This window comes from Canis aureus, chromosome 11, assembly GCF_053574225.1.
Source record: "Canis aureus isolate CA01 chromosome 11, VMU_Caureus_v.1.0, whole genome shotgun sequence".
Lineage (NCBI taxonomy): Eukaryota > Metazoa > Chordata > Mammalia > Carnivora > Canidae > Canis > Canis aureus.
The window spans coordinates 61,657,293-61,682,582 of NC_135621.1; the positions used below are offsets into that span (position 1 = coordinate 61,657,293).

Below are 25,290 nucleotides of genomic sequence, written 5' to 3' on the forward strand. Positions count from 1 at the left end.
TCCTAAAACAGCACTAATCACACTTTCCCACTCAACAGGCTTTAATAGCTTCCCTTTGCTTTCTGAATAGCTTACAGATTCAGGTTGATATTCAAGGCCCTAGATTATCAACAATTGATATTTTATTATCTCTAACCATGTCCCCCCAATACTCTAAACTCCCGCCAACTACATCAGTCACAATGATCTAAACCTCCTAGCTTTCCTATTCTTTTACATTTGTTATTTCTGCTTCCTAAAATAGAGACACTCTACTTCCCATCTCTGTTTCATTATAGATTAAGTTTCACTGCTACCACTTCCACTAAGGCTTCCCTGAACAACCTGAGCCAATAGAGCTTATGTTTCTCATCCAGATTCTAATGGTCTTTGCTTTATGCTCCTTTATTAGAATCTGGACATGCACTTTTGTGTTAAAAGGTTTTAACATGTGCATTCCTTTTCATTAGAAGAGTGTAAGCAAATTGAGAGAGTGAGGCAGACTGGTGTACTTGAAATAACACAGACTTTGACATAGCAGGAACAGTTTAATCATTCTGAAAAAATCCAAAGCATCCCAAAAATGGGAAGTTACAAAACATAATATTTCTCACAAGTTGCCTGTCTTGTGTTAGAATGCCTGACAAATGTTTTTTCTTCCTTTATTCTATTTTTAGCTTCATACTTTTATGTTTATTGACACAGATGCATGGCAAATATTTGCAGAAAAAAAATCAAATTAAAAGATAGCTTTGTGATTCCAATCTTTCACATAGGGTTCATTTCTACATTTTAATTTCAATGCAGGTGACCTCTCATTATCTCAGACTTCCCACATCCCATCCAGGATGCCATCTTGTCCTCTCTTCCCCTTTCTTTTGCCTTAGTTCTGTCCTTGCCTAGACTACTCTCCTTTTCTTAATACCTGTGAGTCCCTTTATCTGTCATCATCTCTATCTTCTTTATCTGCTAAATCTTTTCCTTTTATTTTTTAAAATATCTTTACCATCTCTCTCCTTATTTTTAATCCAGGACTACCATTCTAGTCCAGTCCTTAGCAGAATTGTGTGAAATCACTAGAGGAACTGCAGGAAACATTAGTATCGGCTCAAGCATTAGTACTACTTAAAGGACGGATGGATGGGTGCTGAATGGATGGTTGAATAAACAATAGATCTAAACTCTGATCTTGTGCATTAATTTCCAAAACTGAATTTGATATAGGGTGTTTCTAGCTATTTCAAAAAATGCAAGGACTATTTCAAAACAAAATTAATTTACTTAAATATGGAAGTATGTATCATTAAGCTCTTTTAAGATTAAGTTTGCCAGTGAGTGTGGTTTGAAATGTGAGTAGTTTAAAGTAAACCAACAGTGTTAGAATATTTCCTTCCAACTAAATTAGGAATTGCCTCTTGAAGAAGCTCATTATCAGCTGCTGGCAATCTGTTAAGGGATATGAAGATGGACCTCAACCGTGAGTCCAAACTCTCAAAGGGGATAAGAACATACACTTCATATTAAGAAATCAGTATGGAAAAAAAAATCAGTATGGAGTACACCTGAATCAGTATTCAGCACCTGAATCCAAATTTTTTTGAAAAATCATTCACTCCAAATGACTTAACTCCAAACTGTTCCCATAGTCTCTGCATTTTAAAACTTACTCAGCTGCAGTTTGGAGATCTCTCACATCTCATATTCCAATAAACAACTCTAGGCCACATTCCCTAAATTTGCTTTCTTCTTGTTCGGCAGCCAGCCTCCAAGATGGCCCTCAATGATCCCTGCCTGCCAGTCTCCACACTCTGGAGTGGTCCTCTCCCATATTAATCCAGGTTTGTGTGACTGATAGACTTCTCTGGAAGTGATAGTGTGCCACTTCCAAGATTAATTTACAAAAGACTGTTGCTTCTCTCTTGGGCTCTCTTTCATTCTCAACCCATACCTATGACCTCATAAAGTCTTACATAACCAGTTGACTAAGGAAGAAAAAAACTCAGGCTGATTTACATCCCACAAATTCTGCATGATATGCAGATAGTACACAGAAATGAATGGCTTTAGCACGCTCGCCTCACTCTGGGATGGCCCTCAAGCAGAGTGGTAAAGGGAAATCCTTTAAGGGGGAGAGAATTATACCTTATTGTACATTTTGCCTGGAAAGAGATGGCCAGGGGTATGGATATACATTGACTCATGGGCTGTGGCTAATGGTTTGGCTGGATGGCCAGGGACTTGGATGGAACATGATTAGAAAATTGGTGAGGAGGAGGTGGTCTGGGAAAGAGATAATGTGAATCGACTTCTCCAAATGGGCATAGAGTGTGAAGATATTTACATCCCGTGTGGACGCTCATCAAAAGGTGACTTCAGCAGAGAGGGATTTAATAATCAGGTAGATAAGATGCCCACAAAATATGGATGTCAAATAGCCTCCTTCTCCAGCCATCTGCCATTGTTCAATGGATTTGTGAACAAAGCAGCAAGGATGAAGGTTTTATGTGAGCTCAGCAAGGCCTTTCATTCATCAAGTCCAATTTGACTACAAGTATTCCTCAGTACCTGGTCAACCAATAGCAAATACCAACAAGAAACGCTGATGTGGCACTTCCTGGGGTTCAGGTAGTCAGCTACGTGGCATACAGTTGATCATTTTAAATTGCTTCCATAATGGAAGCGGCAACACTTATTCAGAAGGGCAGAACAGACAGTTACTCGGGATGTGGACTTACCTCCCCCACCTGCACATCTTTAGGCAAAACTACCAGAATGCCTTACTTACAATCATGGGATTCCACATAGTGTCTCCTCTGACCAAAGAAGTGATTTCACAGCAAATTAAATGTAGGAATGAAGCCATGCTGATGGAATTCACTGGTTGAGCACCTGATTTGATAGAATGGTGGAATAGCATGTTGAAACTCAGTTATGGTGTCGTTGGGTGGTAAGACCTTGTGGATTTGAAGGAATATTCTCTAGGATGTGGTTAAGCATCCAAGATATGGTCCTATGTGTCTCCTAGAGAGAATTCACAGGTCTAGGAATCAAGAGATGAAAATGAGAGTGTCTCCTCTCACTCCTACCCCTGGTGATCCTGTAGCAAGTTGTGCTTCCTGTTTCTACAGGTTCAGGTTTTGCTGCTCTAGAAGTCGTATTTTCAGAGAGAGGATAGTTTCAGCTGGGGACCTATGATGACTTCATTGAATGGGAAGTTGGGGCTGCTGCTTAGCCACTTTGAGTTTGCATGCTTGTGAATCAACAGGCAAAGGTGACAGGCTGGGGTCATAGATCCTATCGGTGGAAATAGGGATGTCACTACACACTGGAAATAGGGAAGAATATTTCTGGAACACAGATCTGCACAAATCCTTATGTCCTATGATTAGAATAAATGGAACAATATCACAATCCAATTCAGGCAGGACTCTTAAGAGACAACATCCTTCAGGAATAAAGGTTTGGCTTCATTCCACCAGATAGGGAACCATGTTCAGCTGACTGTGTGCTGAGAGCAAAGGATTATGGACTAGATTGAGAAAGAAGATGGCTATAAACACTAGCTACAATCAGGTGACCAGTTGCAGAAATCAGAATCATAACAATTATGAGTGTTTCTTGCATATTTTGATATGATACATATAAAAGTATGTGACAAATGTTTATATGTATATTGACCAAATATTTTTTACTTTCCCTCTTTTATTCCCTTACCATCTATATAAGGTGTGTTAATGGTAGTTAACTTGATATCTCAATATTTAAGTTACAGCATAGTAAAAGATGAGTACAAATGAACTAGAATAGCTACATTTTTTTTTTAGCAAAGGACCAGATTGTAAATAATTTAGACTTTTCTGGGCTTTGTAGGCCATATACAGTCTCTTCTGTATCATTTTTTAAACAACTATTTATTTAAAAATATAAAATATATAAATGATGTTATTTTATATTTTCTGTATGTTATTTAAATGCTATAAGATTATTATAAAACATTTTTTAAAAGTTCTTAGCTCACAGGCGGTAGAAAAAAATCAGGTTGAGAGATCAATTTAGCCTATACACCATAGACTAGATTAGAAAAAGAATGAACATTTTCCATAGACAAAAACAGAAATTTTGTATTACCTTCTGGGGAAAGAGTAGCCATGTATATGCAGAATAGGTGTATCATGTTAGGCATAACCTTGTTATTGTTTTTATTTGAAAAATTAAGCATAGTTTGAGCACCAAGGTGACAAGTGGTAGACTGTGGTGGCTTTGTAGTATGTCAACTTAGCTGAAATGAACTACATTTCCCAGAGTTCCTTTCCCATCGTGTTGTCAGTTGGAATGGCTACAAGTTCTTGGGCAAGATTTGGAGGCAAAAGCCAAGCCACAGCCATTGTTGTAGAGGTTCACATATGTTGTTAGTCTCCAGGCTTACAATGGCATGGAGCAGTAGCCAGGCCTGCAACTGCTCTACCTTCTCTTGGATTCTCCTTTAGCTTCTCCAACTCTTGAGCCAGGTGATGAAAAATGCCAGCTTCTCCTACAGACACTCATATCATCAATATCAGAGGAACAGGAACTGCCGGCTTGTGCTTGTGGGTTCCAGCTTATTCTTGTACTCTTCTACTTCACATCCTCTCTTCCTGACTCTGCCTTCCCAGCAGACTTTAAATTTCAGCAGCAGTTGCAAAGGCAAAAGCCTTAAATACTACCCAATTAGCTTCCACAATTGTGTAAAGTCAAATTCCTTTAAAAATTATGGGGATGCCTGGGTGGCTCAGCGGTTGGGTGCCTGCCTTTGGCTCAGGGCGCGATCCTGGAGTCCTGGGATCGAGTCCCACGTCGGGCTCCCTGCATGGAGCCTGCTTCTCCCTCTGCCTATGTCTCTGCCTCTCTATCTCTCTGTGTCTCTCATGAATAAATAAAATATTTGTTTAAAGTATGTACATACATATGCACATATATGTGTGTAATTATGTGTACATATATGTGTATATAAATATATAATCTCCAAATGACATTGCTTCTCAGACTGGCACACCCTATTACTTAGTGGTAGTCTATCTTTAAGAGCTATTATACCATTCCCATCCCAGACTAAATGAACTAGCAAGTAGTAAGCCTTTGTAACTCAGAATCCTGAGTTTGGTATGTTGTCTTTACCCTGAGTGCTCAGTGAAAATCTGTGTCTACTGTTAAGGAAATTCCATTGTCTCAAACTCAACAAAGACTTTTGAGGAAACAAATTTTGCATAGTGTTAGTTTATTGTACCAAATTACTTCCTTATTATCTTTCTCACATTCAGAGAGATCCCAATTATAGAATGCATAGATTTCTATATACTGCTTTATTAACATAACCATAACACAAATTTATTTCAATACAAACAATTATATATAATCTGTAATCTTATTTGGCTCTGTTCTTTTATTTGTTTCTATCCTTACAATCCCATACTTTCACTAAACAGTTCCCATCAAGCTTACTTTGCGTCTTGCAGTCAGTTTATTACAGTGCAAAGCCAATTACTTTCAGACCATAGACTTACAGCCTGCTTTGTAGTCCTATGTCTTCCTATGGAACATACTTGATGAAACTTCCCTGCAATCCAAATTCCTTCTTCTCAGGATTCCTGGTCCTTAGATGTTACTGGTTCCCATCAGAAGAGTAGGAGAATAAAATACTAAGTGGTGGCAGGAATGAGGGAGAACACAGCCAAAGGAAAGAAGATGAGTCAGAGGCAAAAATGAAGACTTAAAGAAGATGCAACAGCAACAAAAATAAATCCCTAACACTTGGTTCACATGTATTGTATGCTAGGCAGTGTGCTATGCTTTTTTTTTTTTTTAATATTCAGTTTACCAGAAAATATTGATTTTCTGAATCAATATTCAGAATCAATAAAGAACTGAATAAGTTCTTCCTTATTCATCTTTTATTATAAATTATTTTATACAAATGAATACAATCAAGAAACTTCAAAGAAAAATAAAAAATATGAACACTCATGTTATCACCACCCAGTTTAAGACACAGAACTTTTTTTTTAAGTCTCTAGTATATTTATTTGTATAAAGAGTAAACAAAGTGCATATAGAGTAGTCACAGGTTTGACCCATGGTGATGTAGGATTATTGAATAAATTTAAGTGGCAAGTTTATGTTGCCATTGCATCAATCCAGAGCTCTTTTTCAGGCTCAAAATGTGAAAAGTAATGATATCAAACAAATGCTAGACAGCATTAACAGAAAGTTTTTTCAGACTCTTGGTCATAAAGTTCTTATGGTTCACACTGAATCAGAGAGTAGACATTTTTGATTACCCAGCTACCTCCAAGCAAACTGAACACTGTCTAATAGAACACTGACTGGTTGCATACAGCATCCAAAACCAATGCTGGAACAAGTGGTAGAGTTATAAAAGGATATACATGAACATTTCTTAAAAGCACATACGATAGTCTCCTCTTTTCCCTTCTTGATACATCATCCTGATTTCCATTATGCCCAGAGGTAGCTAACAGATCTGCATTTTGTTTGTCTCATGTCTTAGCCCTCCTCAGAGTTTGGCCTCATATATCCTAAAACAATATACTTAGTTTTGTTTGTGTACTTCATATAAGTAAAATCAAATTGCATAGAATCAAATTGCATAAAATCAAATTGCATAAAATCAAATTGCACATGATTTCTTTTTTGCAACTCAACCTTATGTTTGTGAAATGAATCCATGCTGTGTACGTGTGTGTGTGTATAGTTATGGTTAATTCATTTTCACTGTTGTAGGTTCTATGGCTGTACCCCACCTTATCCATTCACCTCTCCATAGACCTGTGCATTATTTACCATTCTGGTACAGTAACTAATTTTATTTTGAACATGGTTGAACATATCCTGATCAACATGTGAGTGATTTTCTTTTGCCTGTGAATATTATTGCCGGATTTGGTTATCCTCTACAAAGTAATTCTATATATTTCCCAAAGCAGTTGCACCAATATATATACCCATCAGTATCATTTAAAAAGTTCCCTTTAAAAAATAAAAATTTAAAAATAAAATAAAAAGTTCCCTTTTCTCTACATCATTGCCAGTTGTTAGCATTGTCAGGCTTTTAAATTTTTGCCAATATGGTGGGTGTGAAATTAAACCACATTGAGCTTTAGTTTGCATTTTCCTGATAAATAAAAGGATTGAATATTTTTCATATGTTTATTTGTTTTTCATCTTAAAATCATATTTGTTGTTGTTTTTCTACTACTGGATTTTTTTCCTTTCCTATTTTAAAGAGTTTTTAGTACTTGTTTATATATTCTGGAAACTAAACCCTGTCTCTGCAAATACTTTTTCCATTTTGTGGCTAATCATTTAGATTTCTTTATGCTAAGTAACAAAAGTTCTTAATTTTAATATGCTTAAAATGTATCAATCTTTCCTTTATGGCTTGTGCTTCTCTGTCTTATTTAAGATAATATTACCTACTTTGAGCTCTTAAAAAATTCTATTTATTTCAATAAGTTTTAGCATTGCCTTTCACATTGAGTTATTTAATTCCCTTATGTAATAGAGACACATTTCATTTTTCTATTTGACATTAAAAAAGACTACATTTCCAGCCAGCCTTATAGTTTGGTGGAGCCATGGGGAATATATCTTGGGCCCTAAAAATTTCCTGTATAATTCTCAGTGCTCACTTTCATTCCCTCTCCGCCCACAGATACAGAAGAAGCAGAGAACTAAACCAAAGAGAGGACAGAGCCACTAATTAGAAAGATGCTGGGTCTGTGAATGATAATGAGCATCAGGGCATCAACACATCTCTCCTCTAAACAGGCATTGGAATGTGGCACAAATAAGTAAATAAGTAAACCTCTTTAGGGTTAATCCATTATAATCTGGAAAGTTAAGGAAAATAGCATATCCAACTAATAAAAACCGGGAATTCATTTTTTTGTGTGGTAAGAAGGAAGGGTCCAATTCATCGCCTTCATTTGAATAAACAATAGTCCAAGCTTTATGTAATAGAGTAAGTCCACCATTTCCTCATTCACCTGCATTGCCACATCTGTCATATGTCAAATTTCCAAATATGTGTGGAAATGTGCCTGAGGGGTTCAATTTTATTCCTGCATTAGTACTGCATGGCTTTAATCTCTATAGCATTAGGATAAATCTCATGATGTGGTAAGACAAGAATTCTCACTTTATTCTACTTTGTGGAGAATTTCTATGCTTTTCTTGGACCTTAACTGTTCCATATATAGCTCAGAATCAGCCTCATAAATTTATGGAAAAACTTTATGAGATTTTTACTGGAATTTCTTTGAAGCAGTAGATAAACTAAAGGAGAACCTAGTTCCTCAGAATATTTAGGCGTCTTATTCATTAGTTTAGTACTTGGTATTTTTCAATATGGTTTTCTAATTCTATCCAGAAAAGCATTAACTCCAAATATTAGATACTATTTGTGATAGGCAGAAGAATACCCCCTTTCTCAAAGGTCAACGTCCTAATTCCAAAAATCTACAAATATGTTAACCTATATGATAAAATGGACTTTGTAGATGTTATTAGGGCTAAGAATTTTAAAATGGGGAGATTACCTGGAGATTATCCTGAGTTCAATCTAATCACAGAGATCCTTAAAAGCAAAGAACCCTTTTCCTGGCTGTAGTCAGAAGGAGTTTGTCTATGGATAGAGTATGCTCAGAAAAACGCTTTGAAAATGAAGAGGGACAAAAGCCAAGGAACATGGGTGCCCTCTAAAGATGGACATGGTTGGGGATCCCTGGGTGGCTCAGTGGTTTAGCACAGCCTTCAGCCCAGGGCATGATCCTGGAGTCCCGGGATCGAGTCCCACGTTGGGCTCCCTGCATGGAGACTGCTTCTTCCTATGCCTGTGTCTCTGCCTCTCTCTCTGTCTCTCTCATGAATAAATAAAATCTTTTTAAAAAATTTAAAAAGCAAAGATGGGCATGGCAAGGAAACAAATTCTCCCCTTAGAGCCTCTGGAAAGGAATTCAGGCCTGCTGACACCAGGTTTTAGCCCAGTAAGACGGCATCAGACTTCTAACTCACAGAACCCTGAGATAATTAGGGTGTGTTTTTTAAAACCATTAGATCTGTGGAAGTTTCCTATGGTGGAAATAGAAAACTAATACAATATTATTATTGTTCTATATAATTAGAGTTTGTTCAACTTTATCTGTATATTAATAATTTTTGTTGCTAATGATTCTTTCTGAATGACAGACCATCTTCCTGGCATTGTTTTCCTTCTTTCTGAAGTAAGTTTCAGAGAGTAGTTCACTGAAAGTCTGTTTACGGAATTCTCAGGTTTTTGCTTCCCTTTATTTTGTCTTTGTTTTTGAAAAAGTTCTACTGACTATGTAAGTCAAGGTTGACAGTTATTTTCTCTCAGGCCTTTGAAGATACTCCACTGTCTTATTAAAAAAATCAGGTATCTGACTATTTGATTGTCTTTCATTAGGTAGCCTGTCCTTCCTCTCTGGCTACATTTAAACTTTCTGACTGAGGTTTTCTTCAGCTTCACTGTAATACATCTAAATGTATTTTTTTAAAGATTTTATTTTATTTATCCATGAGAGACACAGAGAGAAAGAGAGGCAGAGACACAGGCAGAGGGAGAAGCAGGCTCCATGCAGGGAGCCTGACGTGGGACTCGATCCTGGGTCTTCAGGATCATGCCCTGGGCCAAAGGCAGCACTAAACCACTGAGCCACCCAGGCTGCCCTAAATGTATTTTTTTTTTAATTAAACCTTTTCTGGGTGTTTGCTTTGTTTCTTGAGTATGAGGATCCATGTCTTTCACATTCCTCATCTTTTCCAATGTTTTGTCTTCCCAATTGTCTCTGTTATCTTCTTTTGCAACTCTATATGTTAAACTTTCTCACTCTATCTCCTAACCTGATTTTGATATTTTCTGTTTCCATGTCTTTCTGAACTTCATTCTGGATAATTCATTATTGGTGGTTGTTTGAAAGTGGATACAGTTGAACAGAGACAACCACCTGTGTCATCAAGGTTAGAGGCCATAATGCGAAGATTGAGCATTGGAAATCCTAGGATTCTAGATCAAGTAGAAGAGGAGATGCAGTGTGGAAAACATTAACAAAGTATGGAGAACAGGAAGGTAAGGTATGTAGAAACTTTCAAGATAACGTTTAGAAAATTATTTCTGAAAGGAAAATAATGGGAAGCCTATGTTAAAGAATTGATTTCAATCTCCCACCCTGGCATGTGAATAGAGAGAATGTACCTTATATGCATTTTTCTCTGCTTAAAGTCAGAGAATATATGGCATTAAAAAAAAAATCAGAGGGAATGTCCTGATCTATGTATGAACTAGGCCACAAAATTCAAGGGCTAAATATGTTAAACAGGAAAGGAGTGACAAACTTAAAATATGTAGGATGGAGAAGAGTCACTACAAAAGGCTGAAGTGCAGAGACACTGTTGTGATTGTAAGCACAAGCATTTTCTGTGTATTCTTATTGATAGTACCAAGTAGTGTAAGGTACATTTCTTTGTAAAAAATCAAAATATCACATCTAAAGCTAAAACCCCTTTAATTATACCAATTTCAGAACATTCTTCTTCTAGAGCACCCACTATCTAGACCTCCTATTTATATAAAAAGATGCCCCAATAAAACACATAGACCAGTTGTGTGTGTGGTGAGTGTGTCATTTATGTATGTATCTCAAATAAGGTTGGAAAACTTATAGGTAGATGTGGGATACTAGAAAGCCAGAATGAAACTGACAATATTCTAATCAGGAACTAGCCAGGCCCTAACAAGGGACTGACAGAGCAAAGGAAGTTGATAAATGAGTATATGTGAAAGAAGAAAGATTTGAAAGTAAAGATAATGCCAGAGATTTGGGCTTAAGTACCAGGATAGCAGCTGGTGATTCCCTTGGTATTTAGGAAGTAGGGCAGTTGGGAAAATTTTAAATGAAACAAAGACATTTGTCTGAGGCACACTGATTTGAAGTGGAAGTGACCTCAAATCTGATTAAAATCTTTAATCAAATGACAATTTTCTATGACTTGAAATGTACTTATTTGACTATCTATTTAATAACTGGTCTACCCTATGGAATATTGATGGATATTTACCTCTATTCCAGTAATTTTTATTTTCTGAATCCTATATTCTTTTAAAAGATTTTTTCTTAAAAATATTTTTCTTTTAAAGAATATTCTTTAAAAAATAATTCTTAAATAAAATAATAATAAAATAATAAATTCTTCATTGGGCAGAACTATGTGACCTCAGTCATCACTTACCTTCTTTTGACTTGAAAATGCCTATGTTTAAATAAGGGGACATGGATTTCCTTTTCTATCATTATTGCAGACTAGGTACTGTAACTTACCCTTCTGCTGAAAACAACTATGAATGTTGAAAATTTTTATCTACCTCCTTAAATGCATTGATAGGATAACTACAAGGCAAATAAAAAACTCAGTGAAGTCAGGATCCCAGAAGTGTTCTTATATAAGAGGATAGGGGTAAGTTAGAAACAAATCCAAATTATCCTTTCTTAAATGCTCCATCCAATACCCAACACCACACAGAATTCCAGGAAATTTTCCTACCTTAAACTATGGTGCTTAATGTAAAAGTAAAAAAAAAAAAAAAACAAAACAAAACAAAAAAAAATCCCTCTTGAAAATTGTGAAACAAATGCATACCCTCAGGGTTTATACTTCAATTTACATTGACTAGATTCTCTGAAAAATCCTTAAATCAATAATACTGTGGTTTCAAGTAGTTCTGGCCTGGTTGTGTCCCTCCAAAATGTGACAGAAGCAAATGCAGATGCTTTTTGGAGGACCTTACCTCTATCACACTTTTTAAAGAATTCTGATAGATAATGTTCTACATAAGATAACAAACAGCAGAAAAAGACTGTAAAGGACAAAGGGGTATGAATTATCAAATATAGTTTACAAAAGAACCATATTTAATATGTTTCAGAAATACAAGAAAAATGAGCAGGAAAAAAATAAGATACAAGAAGGGAACAAGCATTTTTGGCAAAAAAAAAATATAGAACCTCTAGAAATGAATTTTATAATAATTAAATTAAAAATTCTGTGGATCACATAAACCTCCCAGTAGAAAATTAGAGGAATAATAGGTGAACTGGAAAGTGATCTGAGAAACTACTTGGATGTAGATTGAGAGACAAAGAGATGGAAAAATATACAAAAGTAATAGTAGAGATATGGAGCAAAGAGTGAGACAATTTCTCCTTTAAAGAGGAGAAAAGAGGGAGAAGGTAGTAGGGCAAGATTTGAAAATTTTCTCATGATAATCACTGGGTGCTATAAGGAATTATTGAATTGTACTATATTATACAATTGTACTATATTGTATACCTGAAGCCACTATAACATGGTATGCTAACTATAAAAAATAAATAAATAAAACCTATGTGTAGAAAAAATAAAAAGCAAAATATAAATTAAAAACATTTTGAAAATTTTCCAGAATCAGTAACAATAATGCATACATACTCTCAAGAATCCCCAAATATTGCAAACATAAAAGAGTCCAGATCTAGACAAATCATATTGAAATTGTACAGCAGTAAACTGCAAAGATATCATCTTAAAAGACTCTTTGTATTAACAGATGCAATAATATACTGGGGATCAATGAACTCTTTCTGTAAAGGAACAGATGGTAATTACTTTAGGGTTTGAGGGCTGTACGGTCTATGTTGCAAATACTCAGTTCTGTCATTATAGTAAAAGCAGCTACAAACTTTGTAAATGAATAAGAATGGATATGTTTTAATAAAACTTTATTTACAAAAAACCAGGTGGTGATTCAGATTTGGCAGACAGGCTATACATAGATTGTTGACCTTTGGTTAGACTGACATCTGACTCTTTAACAGCAAAAATGGAAGAGAGAAGGCATCTTTCTTTTTTTTTTAAGAGTTTATTCATTTATTTAACACAGGGAAAGAAAGAGAGCCTGCCTGTGCAAGTACAAGCAGGGGGAGGGGCCAGAGGAGGGAGAGAGAGAAGTAGGCTGTCCACTGAGCAGGGAACCTGGGATCATGACCCAAGCCAAAGGCAGATGCTAAACTAACTGAGCCACCCAAGTGCCCCAGGAAAATATCTTTAATAGAGTTAAATAAAAACAGTTGCCAACCTACATTCCCATAGCCAGCAAAATAGCATTCAAGAATGACGTAAAATGAAGACATTTCCCAGAAAAAAAAAAAAAAAAAAAACAGAACAAGACAAAACCTTGGTAGATTTTTACCACCAGTTCATCTTCACCAATATTCTAAGGATATACCCTTAGATGAAAAAAAAGTGATCTCAGATTTAAAAAAGCAATAAAAATAATAAATATGAGAGTAAATAAAAAATCAAAATCAACTGTATAAAACAAAATAACAACAATGTAAAAAAAAAAAAAAAGAAACAAAAACAAGGTAGAGTTAAAATTCCCCAAAATAATAGCATTTACTATGGAGGGGTGACTAGAATCAAGCACTCTAAGTCCTTGAATTGTAGGAGGAGGATAGAAATATTGACTAATTTTAGACAATGAAACTTTATGTATATAAATTAAATATATGTAAATGTATGTAAATTTAACTTTCTAAAGTAAGAACTACAAAATGGAAATAGAAAATGAAAATCCAAACTAGTAAAGGGGAAATAAAATGAGAAAAAAAATCTGTCTAAAGAAAACCAAAAAAGAAGAGACATTATCTATATAGATATTGCTTATCTATAAGATCATATAAATAAGTCTACATATATAAGCAATTGAAACTAATATAAATATACTGAATGCTTCGAAAAAAATTTTGAATGTTGATGCTGGTTTAAAAAAAAGTCCTCCATCTACTACTTTAGAAAAAAATAGCAATTTAAGCCTAAAGCAAGCAGAAGAAATAGTAAAAAATTAGAATGAAATCAATGAGATTAAAAAGAGTAAAACAATAGAAACCAAAAGCTGGTGCTTTGAAAAGATCAATAAGCCAGCCTAATGAGGAAAAAAAAGAAGACACAAATTATCAATATCAATGAAAGAGGGGTCATCATACTGATCCTTTGGGCATTAAAAGGATAATAAAGGAACATTACAAACAACTCTATCTCCACAAATTTGATGACTTAAATGAAATAGACCAATTCCTTCAAAGACACAAACTACCAAAATTAATACACACACAAAAATAAATCATCTGAATGGGCCTATACCTATTCAAAAAACTTGAATCATTAGTTCATAACCTCCCCCTCCAAAAAAAAAAAAAAAAAAAGAGAGAGAGAGAGAGAGAGAGAAGCAAACAAATAAAACAAAACCCAAACCAAAAATGAACGCGGTCCAGATGGTTGCATTGGTGAATCCTATTAAATATTTAAAGATGAAATTGTACCAATTCTCCACAATCTCTTCCAGAAACAGAAGCACATAAAACACTTCTAAGCTCACTTTAGAAAACTCTTAGCTTAGAAAACACTCCTAAACTCCGAGGCCAGAATTAATCTAATTTCAAAGCCAAACAATGACAGTACAAGAAAGGGAAGCTATGAACCAATATCTCTCATGAACATACAAAAATCATCAATAAAATGTTAGCAAATCCATTTCAACTATGTATAGAAAGGAATCATACACCATGACCAAGTGGGATTTGTTCCAGATTCAAAATGTGGAAATTAATCAAAGTACTTCACCACATCAACAGCCTAAAGACCAAAAACAAAACAAAACAAAAAACACATGGTAATATCAATTGAATCAGAAAAAGCATTTAAGAAATCCAATACCTAGCATAATAATATCACTCAGTAAACTAGAAATAAAGGAGAATTTTCTAAACTTGATAAAGAACATCTATAAAAAAAACATGACAACTAATATTCTATTTACTGGTGATAAACTAGATGCTTTAACCGTAATATTGGGAATAGGTCAAGGGCATCCCCTCTCTCATCACTCTTATTTAACATTTTAATGGGGACCTAGCTGGTTTAATTACATGAAGAAAAGGAAATAAAAGTATACAAATTGGAAAGGAAGAAATAAAATGACTTTATTTGCAGAATGATTATATGCATAGAAAATCCCACAAATTTGCCAAAAAAAGACAAAAACCAACAAAACAACAGACTTATGGACCCCATAAGTAAGTATACAAATGTTGCAGGGTATAGATTAATATACAAAAGTCAATGCTTTCCTATATACTAGCAATGAACAATTGGAATTTGAAATGTTTACGAAAACCATTTACAATAGCACCCCAAAAGAAAATGCTTAGGCATAAATCTAACAAAATATGCAAAGGATCTACCTATGGAAAGTTACAAAACTCTAATGAAAGAAACTATAGAAGATCTAAATAAATAGATATTCTGTGTTCATGGTTTGGAAGATTCAGTATTGTTGTCTTCCCAACTTGATTTTCAACACACTTCAAATCAAAATCCCAGCAAGCTATTTCATAGATAATAACAAATTTATTTTGAAGTTTATGTGGAGAGGCAAAAGATCTAAAATAGCCAACAGAGAACAAGAAGAACACAATTCAATTTCAATACTTACTAACAAGCTACAGTAATGAAGACAGCCATGGTATTGTTGAAATAAAAGGCACACAGATCAACTGAAAAGACCAGAGTCCAGAAATAGACCCATAGAAATATAGGTGCTGATCTTTGACAAAAGAGCAAAGACAATTATATGTATTGGTTTACTGTTGCTATTGTAACAAAATACCATAAATTTCATGGCTTACATGGCATAAATTTATTATGTTATGATTCTGGAGGTGAGATGTTTCACATGGATCTCACTAAACTAAGATCAAGTTGCCTGCAAGACAGTTCTTTCAGGAGTTATAGGGAAGAACCCAGTTCCTTACCTGTTTCAGCTTCCAGAGGCACTACATTCTTTGGCTCATGGATCAATTCCATCTTCAAGGCCAACCAAGTCTTTCTCATATTGTGCCAGTCTGATGCTGTTTCTATCAACACATCTCCTTCTCTGACTCTGATTCCTTCACCTCCTGTTTTCACACTTGAGGACCCTTGTGATTATTGTGGGTCCGCCTCTATAATCTTAGATAATCTTCCCATCTCAAAATAATCTGGATAGCAATCTTGATTCCATCTGTAACTTTAATTCCCCCTTGCCATGGGGCCTAACAATTTCTGGGTAATTAGACATGAGCATCTTCGGTGGGGGTGGGGCATTATTCTACCTATCACTGCAACTCAGTGGAGAAAGAATGGTCTCAACAAATGGTGCTGAAACAATGCATGTCCATATGCAAAACTGTGAATCTAGCACAGATTTTTTTACAGCCTTCACAAGAATAAACCTGAATGGATTATGGGCCTAAATGTGAAATACAAAACTATAAAACTTCTTAAAGAACATGTAAAAGAAAGTCTATGTGACCTTGGGTTTGGTGATGAGGTTTAGGTAAAATGCCAATAGCATGAATCACAAGAGAAAACATGGATATGCTGAGATTTATTAAAATGAAAAACTGCACTGCATAAACACTGTCAAAAAAATTAAAAATAAGCCATAATCTGAGGGAAAATATTTTAAAACATCTATATGATAAAGAACTTGTATCCAAAACACACAAAGAGCTCTTAAACTCAACAAAAAGAAAATGACCCAATTTAAAAATGGGCAAAGGATCTAAGCAGAACTTCAACCAAAGGAGATATATAGACAGCAAATAAGCAAAGAAAATATGCTCAACATTATTTATCATTCAAGAATTACAGATTAAAACTGCAGGGAGATATTCCTACACATTTATTAAAAGAGCAAAACAAATAAACAAAATAACCCAAACCTGACAATATCAACTGCTGTTGAGGATGAGCAACAGGAACTCTCATTCTTTCTTGGTAGGAAACCAAAATAATATAGATTCTTTGGAAGATTGCTTGACAGTTCCTTACAAAGCTAAACATAATCTTACCATACAGTTTAGTAATTGTACTTCTATTTATTTACCAAACTGATCTGAAAACATGTCTACACAAAAACCTGCTTGTAAGTGATTGTAACAGCTTTATTAATAATTGTCAAAACTAGAAGCAAACCAGATGTCCTTTGATAGGTGAAATGATATACAAACTGTGGTATATCCATATATGGATTATTATTCTATGATGAAAAGAAATGAGTCATCAAGCCATGAGAAGACATGGATGAATTTTAAATGCACATTGCTCCATAAAAGAAGCCAATCTGAAAATGGTAGGCACTGTTATTCTAATTAAATGCATCCTGGAAAAGGGAAAACTAGGATGATATTTAAAAGATCAGTGTTTGCTAAGAGTTTGGGGGATGGAATAGGTGAAGTGCAGGGCAATGATAGTGCAGTGCAACTATTCTGTATGATATTATAATGGTAAAACCATGACAATGTGCTTTTGTCAAACCTGTAGAACTTGACTATATCAAAATAAAATAGCTTTTGCACAGCCAAGGAAACCATTAACAAAACAAAATGCAACCTACTGAATGGGAGAAGATATTTGCAAATGATATAAATGATAAGGAATTAATATCCAAAATATATAAGGAACTCATACAACTCAACACCAAAAAAACCCCCAAACAGTCTAATTAAAAGATGGACAGAGGAACTGAAAAGACATTTTTCCAAAGAAGACATACAAATGGCCAACAGACACATGAAAAGATGCTCAACATCACAAATCATCAGGGAAATGCAAGTCAAAGCCACAATGAGATGTCCCCTTACAACTGTCAGAAAGTCTAGAATCAAAAAGATAAGAAATCACAATGTTGGTGACGATGTAGAGAAGAGATCCCTTGTGCACTGTTGGTGGGAAATGTAAATTGGTGCAGCCACTACAGTAAACAGTATGGCGATTGCTCAAAAAATTAAAAATAGAAACACCACATGATCCAGTAATTCTACTACTGGGTATTTATCTAAAGAAAATGAAAACACTAATTCAAAAAGACATATGCACCCCTATGTTAATTGAAGAATTATTTACAATAGCTAAGATATGGAAGCAACCCAAGTGTCCTTCTATAGATGAATGAATAAAAAAGAAGTGGTAAATATATACAATGGAATATTACTCTCCCATGATAAAGAATGAGATCTTGACATTTGCAACAACATGGATGGACCTAGAGGGTATTATGCTAAGTGAAATAAATCAGCCAAAGAAAGACAAATACCATATGGTTTCACTCATATGTAGAATTTTAAAAACAAAACAAACAAAAACCCGACTCTTAAATACAGACACCTGGTGGTTGCCAGAACCAACACGGAGGGGTGAAATAGATAAAGGGGATCAAAAGTACATTTATCTTGATGAGCACTGAGTAATATAAAGAATTGCTGAATCATTATATTGTACACCTGAAACTAATATAATACTGTATGTTAATTATATTTCAATTTAAGGAGAAGAAAAAAAAAACCCTGTAGAACTTCATAGCACAGAAAATAAATTTTAAGATATGCAAATTAAAAAAAATCTTTTAGGGGGTGCCTGGGTGACTCAGTCAGTTGAGTACTGGATTCTTGGTTTCAGCTCAGATCGTGATCCTACAGTTGTGGGATTGAGCCCCATGCGGGGCTCTGCACTCAGCACGGAGTTGCCTTCAAATTTCCTCTCCGTTTCCTTCCCTCCTGTCCTCTCTCTCTCTCTAAAATAAAAAAAATTAATTAAATATTTAAAAAAAATTGAGAACGTTATGGAGTCCCAGTGTGGAATGCAGAGTGCAACAAAACAATTTATCTTTATTATAAATATTAAAAACAGCTTCACTGACGGAAGTATGGGAAAGAGTTGTTGACCTAAATAACTTTGGAAATAAATGGAGTCTGTAAACAAAAGGCAAAAGAATCTGTAAATAAGTGTTATATTCCAGTTGATAAAGTTGTTTCCCTTGGAGGTGTGTGTAAAATTTTTGATACTACTCTACACAAATACTGGAACTCAAAAATTAAGTAACTGGATGGCAGAGGGTGGGAGCCAAGTTTCTCACTCTTGGAGTAGGAGGTTACGCATTGCAAGAAAAGGGTATAGTGATCTACATAATAATTGATTAGAACTGGGGACAGCAATACAAACTCATGTTTAGTGTGTGTGTGTGTGTGTGTGTGTGTGTGTGTGTGTGTGTGTAGAAATAGTATAAATATGTGTTTATATACTTGGGTTAGAATACACATATATTTCCTTGATGTATCAGCTGAGAGGATCTAGAAGCAATGATACCTCAGTAGCAGTTGAGTACACCTAATACCCAGATCTCGGTTTCTAATACCACTCTCTGATTTAAAAAAAAAAAAAAAAAAAAATAGGGCTTCTTAGGAAAATGGCTGATATTAGGTCAGGGAAAGGAAATAAATAAGATGAATCTGGAGTATCTTCTTTTGCCAGAGAGTAAAGGAATGCTACAAGCAAACAATAAAACCCCCTACAAGGGATCCGTGGGTGGCCCAGAGGTTTAGCGCCTGCTTTCAGCCCAGGGCATGATCCTGGAGTCCAGGGATCAAGTTCCACATCGGGCTCCCTGCATGGAGCCTGCTTCTCCCTCTGCTTGTGTCTCCGCCTTTCTCTCTCTGTCTCTCATGAATAAATAATAAAATCTTTTTTAAAAAATGAAATAAATAAAAATAAAACCTTCCACAATGATGGGGTATGTCAAATGGAAACAGGAGTCATCTGGAAGAGCTCCTAATGGCCAAAACTGGAACAATTTGAGCAATATAATAAAGTATTGAATTATAATCTGAGGTAAAAAATAATTATCTGTGAGTTCATAACCATATAAATGATTGAATAAGTGGGAGGGAAGAAAAAATCCAAATCATTTGTGTAGACTGCCTGCCTGCATGGAGATGGAGCATAAACTCTTACCTCCTTAACAGTGAGCTGCATATGTTGACTTTCTTCCGAAGAGTACAGTGTGAAAAAAGTAGAGAGAAACTTTATGGTGGGGAAAACTGACAAACATTGCTTCGGCCAGGTTATCAAGGTCAACATCAACAGTGATAAGTCATGTTGAAACTATGTACCTTTGATACATGTAATGAAAAAATACCTTCCCCCTATCATCTTCCTTCCAAAATATATATAACCCATCTAATCGTGTGTAACCATGTATAAAGCATTAGATGAATCCCGATTGGGGAACATTCTACAGAATACCTGATTCCTTTAATCTGCCAAAGTCATGCCAAAAAGTGTAAGTCTAAGAAACTGTCACAGTCATGAGGAGCTTATGGAGACATGATGTCTAAATGTAATGTGGTATCCGAGACGGATTCGGGGAGCAGAAAAGGGACATTATTCCTAAATACTAGGAAATCTGAATAAAGTGTGGATTTGATAACATATCAGTATTGGTTCATTAATAATAAATGTGCTATACTAATGTTACATGCTCATAATAAAAAAAAATTGGTGTGAGATACCTACAATCTCTCTGAATTATCTTCACAATTTTTTTCTAAGTCTAAAACTGTCCTAAAATAAAAACGTCCACTTAAAAAATTATTTTTTTAAACCAGAAGAAGGTGAAAGGAAGAACAAAATACTTGGAAAAAGTGAAATGGACAAATGGCACAAAAATAACATAATTACATTGTTTATAGGACGAACTCTAGTTAAGAGGCAGAGATTGTCAGACTAGATCAAAGAGTAGGATTCAACTTAGGTTCTCTAAAATTGGTACATTTTAACCATATGGATACCAATAGATTGAAAGTAAAAAGATGGGAAAAGATATATCATGAAACCTGTAAGCACGAGAAAGCTAGAGTGTTTATATCAATATGAAATAAAGCATGCCCCAAAGCAGGGAATATTACCAAAGGGAAAGAACATTTTGGAGTGACAAAACAGCCTATCTTAAATATACGCTACATTCTACAGTCCTTTTTTTTCTAAAGGGAGGGCTGGGCTACATGATTTCTAAAATCCTTCCTGTTCTAAGTATTGTGATTCTAGGGCTGGCCAGTGGCAAGTCTGATTTCTAAGAGTGAGCACATCTTGCTCTGCGTCTACAAGTCCATAAAGGGCTATTGGATTCACATGGATAAATTCTGATGGGCTCTTTCTGAACAGATTTGTCTATGTAGAAAATAATGCAGAATATTTTGCTTGAATTCAAATGAAATTTGCATTAACCTTTGTAAGTGGGGAAGCATAAAGAAATAGCACAAGAGGTTTGTAGATATACCAGACCATAAGATTGTTTGCTTACGAAAGCTGTTGAACTATTTATTTGATCCACACCACACACATTTTGGAAGCATTGAACTGAAAGCATAATAGACCCTAGGGTGTGTATGTATTCTAGAGAAAGAGAGAGACTTGCATTCAAATGAATGCATTTTGTTTAATGCATGTTTTAGAACCATACTTGAAAAGTACTCTATGAAATTTCAATTTGATTTTGCTGGGTCATTTTCATTTAGAACTTAGTAAAAGCTAAACTGCCTAATGAATATTTAGTATACCTTAGACAGTTCAGCATTTTCAACCCTGCATTAAATTGACACATCAAAACAAAAATATATTATTTTTCAAATTCTTCTTGGTTTTTCCTTTTGTGCCTCCTAAATAAAGACAGTCTGATAGCTGGAAATACTGGTATAAAATGAAGAGGGTAATGAGTAGGAAAAGAGAGGTTAGGAAGGTATAATCAATTGTGAGCTTCAATGCAATCATAAACCATGAGAGCTAAATAACTCCTATCTCTACCTTTGCCCTTTCGTTGTAATAATGCACACAGAGATTTTTAAGTAATATAAGCTTGAGATAAAAACTGAAAAGTTCAATTATCTTAGCAATGAAACATTAGGAAGGAAAAATGGATATGTTTGAATAAGTGATAAGAGTGGAAATATAACATAATGATATTTCAGTTACAAAATTAATTTACCTCAGATATAAGAGGGTACATTTTCCTATACTGATTGTTAATAATTTTTTTGGCTTAGTTTAGCAAATTGTAAATCTTCCCTGTTGATGTCTAGTAATTATGTATTCATTTGAATTACAAAAATTATTATCATAATATTTTAGCCTCTTGGGAGCTACAGATTTTTTTCCATATTTCAACCATTTCTGCATTTTCTGGAACTCAGAATGACATATTCATTTTTCAATTTTTATAGAAATATACTTGAGTTTAAATTTGATGTGATTCTAATTTGCCTTGTTGAAAAAAAGAACTCATTTCAAAGTGTGTGCATGCATACACATGCATGTGGTTATGTGCGCACTTGTGTGTATAAAATAACCAGGTTACCTCACTGGAATAAAAAGACACTGAAGAACTGGGTTTATATTAAGTTAAGAGAGAATAGAAACAGAGGAATGAGAAGACCACAAACTGAGGGCAGGGTCATTCTTAGTTTAAACCTAATGAAGGCAGATGGGGTAGGAGGGGGCAGGAAAGTGGGAAACCAAATACAGTCTTACTCCGTATGCATATAATAGAAAAAGTCAGCAAATTATGAAAAACAAAAATGTTACACAGATTGTTTTATAGTGAAAAGCTTAGGTATAAGAGAAAAAACAATTTGAAAGAAAATGGAATAGTGCCATTTCCTCTTTCATTTGCCATTGGTTCCCTAAATAGGTATTGAGTCTCTTTGAAGTGCCCGGACACTGTGCTGACTGGAGATGACACAATGTCTAACCTTCTCAAGACCTTCCATTCCCTGACTGGAAGGCAGTGCGGCGTGGGAGCTTGCCCATTGTTGTATGGCGGCCAAGAATGGAGGTTTGGATGGAAATATGGAGAGTGAATACTTCTAGGATTTCCCAAGGCCAGTATTTCCGTGACCTTCATTTCCACTTCTCCCAACTTCATCTTTTTGGGGGGAGTCTGAGCACGAGTTCCATGTATGTAACCTTAAGATTATTTCTAGCTGCAAGTTGTCTGAGCCACCTCCTTCCTCCTACCAGCTTCTCTCCTTGTGTCCAACATTAGTACAAGACCATGTTTCTAAATATACTTCCTAAAAGACCCCAGTTTCAATGAAAGTGAATCATTCACAGTTCCAAAATGGGCAGAAAATCTGGGGAAGGGGGATGCGAGCAGTTCAGCTGTTGTCTACTCTTCTCTTATGCTTTCCCTGATGATGTGTGCATTCACGATTTCTGCATTTTTCTGACTTTCCCTCTTGAAGTGACCCTCCTTGTAGACTGGAGTCCTTCAAGTCTAAGAACATATTCTAATCCTCATTGATATTATCCCCTTGTCCCACCCAGAGTTCAGCAGCTCGTGGAAATCATTAGATTACATTAGAATGTACGCTCACATTTTGCTGGTGAACATTTGACACCCCCTTCCTGCCTCCCTAAAAAACAACAGCAAACCTGGTCACACAGGACCTAGCACCTGGCAAGGATCTTCTGTGAAGTATTTCTGGAAGTCCTCAGAGGGTGTCTCATGGGTACACAAACAAGTCTGTGCCCGTTGGCTGCTGCACAACCCCGCCTCCTACCTCTGGCTGACAGCCAGCAGTGACGCAGGTGCTCTGCCCCTGCATTTTCAGGATGTCCCCTTGGTGCTTGTTGCAGAAATTTAGGCTTGTAAAATGTTATTATTTTGCTTACAGTTGTTCAATTTTCAACTGCAGACAGTGGCAGCATATATTTCTGAGGTGCTAAGTTAGTGTCGTCTACCTTTAGGAACTACTAGATTTGCAAATATCTTAGCCCCAGCTATTGATGGGTATAAATAATTATATGTAACATCTTTAACTTAATTGCCCTCCACTATTGTAGGGCTACTTTAATTGCCAAGCGATTTTTCTTAATGCCGATGCAAAAAAAAAAAAAAACCCACAAAAATCAAAACCAGCACCAGCACCACCCAAGCTGTATTATGACTCATGAAAAAAAGTTAAAATCTACAATATTTATTGATATTTTACTTCCTATTTGAATAGCCTTAGATATCATGAATTTTGCCTGAAATATCCATCCATTGTTCTTTGAAACATAATATGGAATCTGTTTTGTCATCTTTTCTGAGGGTATAACAGTGGGCTTAATTTCTCTTCAGAAAAAGGTCAGAGTTGTTTTGTTTGTTAATTACCATTGAAGATGAATTTTATTTTTTTTGTTTTGTTTTGTTTTTTAAAGATTTTATTTATTTATTCATGAGAGAGAGAGGCAGAGAGAAAAGCAGAGAGAGGGAGAAGCAGGCTCCATGCAGGGAGCCCACCATGGGACTTGATCCTGGGTCTCTTGGATCATGCCCTGGGCTGAAGGTGGCGCTAAACTGCTGAGCCACCCGGGCTGCCCTGAAGATGAATTTTGATTGCCAGTGGCCACAGTTAGGGAGGGCCCAATGTTTCCAAATAGAATAATGCAGAATTATTCTAATGTAGCTTTAATTTGGCAAAAGTAAAAAAAGTTGTGCATCATAAGTAACTACCAAACACAAATTGCTTGGCTGTGCCTCTTTTTAGCTCCATGTACAGTTGCTGGTAAAAGCAGAGTACCTGAGTCTAAGTTTATACTTATCAAAGGTATAAGAAAAGGCAACATAAAAAAAAGCGCAGTGTTGTCATTTTTGTAAGAGGGTCAAAAATTTTCTGTTGCTTACATCCTAACGTTTTTTGCCTCCAGTTAGTGGAGAATCTGATCCTTTCCAGATGGTCTCAAGGCCAGAGCCAAATCTAATGTCCCACTTCATTATTTCCAAAATTGTTAGAGTTGGCCGTCTTAGTTCATTTCTGTAAAGAGCACAGGAAAATGTGCATAATTCAGGGAACCTGTAGAATTGGGCAAACAGCAACCCATGACTGCAACATAAACACGTTATATGCAACTTTTTCCTAGAGGAGTGATTGAGTGAGATGCCCCCATCTGGTGACTAGAATCCAAAACTACGGAGTCACACAGACACTCCAATCATTTCATTATGATGCCGACCAGTGCCTACCTCAGTTTTTAAAAGCTAGAGATTTTCTATTTTAAAAAGTTGTATTGTTTATTTGAAAGAAGGAACAAGCACTTCACTATTGTAGGGCTACTATTATTCTACTTTTTCATTGAGATAAATTAAATGTTGATTTTGTGAAGAGCTGACTCATTTTCTTGCAGACGCTCTTCCGGGCATGGGCACCCTCCATCACTCATTTGTGCCTCCCACCCCACACCCCAGGGTTGGCTTTTAACATCTGCTCTCCAGGCTCAGTGCAGACCTTGCTTGTTCTCTGAATCCTGTCTTACATAAAGCTGTAGAACAACAGAACTGGGAGA

At 35.6% G+C, this 25,290-nt stretch overlaps 1 protein-coding gene and 1 long non-coding RNA gene across 11 annotated transcripts in view; one reads left to right on the top strand and one right to left on the bottom strand.

The window, feature by feature from the left end:
- The window catches only part of LOC144324197 (uncharacterized), a 258,348-nt gene that overhangs the window by 108,913 nt on the left and 124,145 nt on the right, over nucleotides 1–25,290 (bottom strand). The window contains exon 8 of one of the 10 annotated variants that reach the window (XR_013389644.1): nucleotides 5,004–5,654. The exons of 7 other annotated variants lie outside the window; for them this stretch is intronic. The gene's annotated coding sequence lies outside the window, so the exon portion shown is untranslated. Of the gene's footprint in view, nucleotides 1–5,003; nucleotides 5,655–25,290 lie in introns of those variants that run through there. 2 more of the 10 variants (XR_013389643.1, XR_013389642.1) reach the window with 2 other exon arrangements.
- LOC144324198 (uncharacterized) lies at nucleotides 1,993–23,034 on the top strand. Its single transcript, XR_013389649.1, has 3 exons — nucleotides 1,993–2,085; nucleotides 9,975–10,123; nucleotides 22,652–23,034. It is a non-coding gene; the product is annotated as an uncharacterized LOC144324198 (long non-coding RNA).